Below are 2,832 nucleotides of genomic sequence, written 5' to 3'. Positions count from 1 at the left end.
TAGGCTAAGGGAGTTTGCACAATGGGAGTCACCTAATAAGACAAAAGGAGCTTCAAAATGGGCTTTGACCAGGCCCAAGGTCGTTGACCCAACAACTTCAAGGGAGCAGCCCAAGAATTCTAGGCCCAGGCAAAAGTGCAGCTCACGGACAGGTACTACAGGATTCTGTCACTCCTGCTCCTACAAAACTGCTGCAGGATTTGGCCCAAAAATATCAAAAACCTGCATAAACAGGGAATTAACATTAGATATGTTATATTACCATTAATATATGGAAATGACATAAAAAGACTTAACTAAGACACTAATGGGAAAATAAAATAAGTAAAAATAGGTAAGAAAATGATGTAATAAGGTTAATAAATTAACACTTATCATCTTCTTATAGGATCCGTCAAGTTTTAACAGCTCTTTTGCTTCGTTCATCTATGAAAAATACACGTTATATTTAAATTAATAAAACAATTATCAACTAAAACAATAATACTTACGATATCTTGTTCAGAAGCACCACTTGGATTCCTCATTTCAACTTGATTGATACACCCTCGCAATTTTTTTCCAAGCTTTTAGAATGCAAGACATTCTCGTTTCCAATGATCTTCTTGGTCGAGGATTGGTTGCGAACGGTTCTGTTTGGTGATAAAGAGTTTCTACTCTTGACCAAAACTTATCTCTTGATTGGTTTCTACCTATTAGTGGATTTTGAGTTATATCAAGATAACAATGACATAGTTGTATGTCTTTGTTATCTTTGTAGGATGAAGCTCGAATTGTTGAAGACATTTTTACGAAAAGGCTGGTAATATCTCAATGAAAATGTGTGTGATTTAGCTTACCGACTCGCCCCCTATTTATACACAAAATTTTCAGTTCACTCCAAATGAAGACAGATTAGACAACACACTGGTAAGATTCTTTTGAAAAGTTTGGTAAGAATTGACAACACCACTGATTCTCACTATAAAACTTGAATCACAGCTATTAAAAAAATATCTCAACTATATTTTGCAATCTTCTTTGTTGAGAAATACCACTCAAATGACTGATAATTCGTATTCAGACGATGAGGCTTTTGATAATACTAATATCGAACTAATGGTCGAGGCATTCAATCTAGCATCTGAAATGGATAATTATATCCATAATTATGCTCAAAACAATCATGTATCTTATCGTGGCTCTATTCCTGGCCATATAGTTATCAATCGTGATCGAAAAAATGCCGATCGCAATCTCTTCAATGATTATTTTTTCTGAAAATCCTCCATTTCCTGAGTCGATGTTTCGTCGACGATTCCGAATGAGTCGTACTTTATTTCTTTGTATTTTGGATGTTATCCAAAGTCATGACAACTATTTTCTCCAACGAAGGGATGGATGCAGCAAACTTGGGTTGTCCGCTTATCAAAAAGTTACTGTTGTATTTCGAATGTTGGCATATGGCGTGGCTGCAGATGCTACAGATGAGTACGTTAAAATAGGCGAATCGACGGTTTTAGAAGCTTTGAAGCAGTTTTGTCGTGCCATCGTGGAGGTGTTTGGAGACCGCTATCTCCGAACACCCAATGCTAATGATGTGGCATGACTACTCCAAGTTGGAGAACAACGAGGTTTTCTAGGAATGTTAGGTAGTCTAGATTGTATGCATTGGAAATGGAAGAATTGTCCAACCGGTTGGGGAGGACAATATTCCGGTCGTAGTAGATCTCCAAGTATTATTCTTGAAGTTGTAGCTGACAATGATCTTTGGATATGACATGCATATTTGGTTTACCAGGGTCCAACAATGACATTAATGTGTTGGAGTCCTCCCATCTTTTTGTAAATCTTGTAGCAGGTACTGCTCCTCTTGCTAATTATGTCATCAAAGGAAAATCATATAATATGGGTTATTATTTAGCTGATGGCATATATCCAAAATGGGTCACTCTTGTTCAATCTATTCACGATCCACGTGGCCTTAAAAAAAACAATATTTTGCAAAGAAACAAGAAGCATGTAGAAAAGACGTAGAACGTACATTTGGTGTATTGCAATCAAGGTTTGCAATAGTAGCAGGACCTGCACGGTTATGGAGGAAGGAAATATTGCATGATATAATGATTTCGTGCATCATTATTCATAATATGATCATAGAAGATGAACGTGATATTAATGCACCAATTGAAAAACGAAGTGAAGTGCAAGACGTGGGAGTTGAGATGATGAACGATGGTGGACTTGAACAGTTTCTGGCTCGACACAAAAAGATCAAAGATAAAGATGCTCACTTTGAACTTCGTAATGCATTAATTGATCATTTGTGGGACGAGTATACTAACTCGGAGAATTAGTATTATTTATGTGTTTTTTTAATTTGTGCTATTTGAACTAATGTAATCTTTCTAAATATAAAATTTATTAATTATAATTTTATCGTTTTTATTTAACATTTCTTCATTAAATAAATTAATTATTTATTATTTATTATTATAATATCTATTACAAATTATAAATATTGTTATTAAAAATAGTAAATAAAATATGTTATTTTAATGTGGGAGCTACAAATTTGGTGTTTTTTTTAGTGTGTGATTGGAGTTAAGTTTTTTTAGTGTTTATGGGCCCACCAAATTTGGTGTTTTTTTTTTGGGAGTGCTAACGCCACCCCCTTAGTAGGGGATGTTGATTTTCTTGGAAATTGAACCCATCATTTTTTTTCATAAACATCAACTCAATAATTATATATTTATATTTTATTAATTTTGTTTTATTTTATATATTTACATTAGAAAAATATATATTATTTTATTATTTTTATGTTACTTTATTATTTTATATTTTTGGTTT

General features: G+C 33.6%; 1 pseudogene; it reads left to right on the top strand.

Annotated features, from left to right (window-relative positions):
* The first annotated feature begins 1,041 nt into the window (after window positions 1–1,041).
* Window positions 1,042–2,832, top strand: part of LOC112512923 — a 14,854-nt pseudogene continuing 13,063 nt past the window's right edge.

This window comes from Cynara cardunculus (genome assembly GCF_001531365.2).
Source record: "Cynara cardunculus var. scolymus isolate 2C chromosome LG 5, CcrdV1, whole genome shotgun sequence".
NCBI lineage: Eukaryota > Viridiplantae > Streptophyta > Magnoliopsida > Asterales > Asteraceae > Cynara > Cynara cardunculus.
Note: the sequence above shows the minus strand (reverse complement) of the source record. Positions and strands in the feature narration are given on the sequence as shown.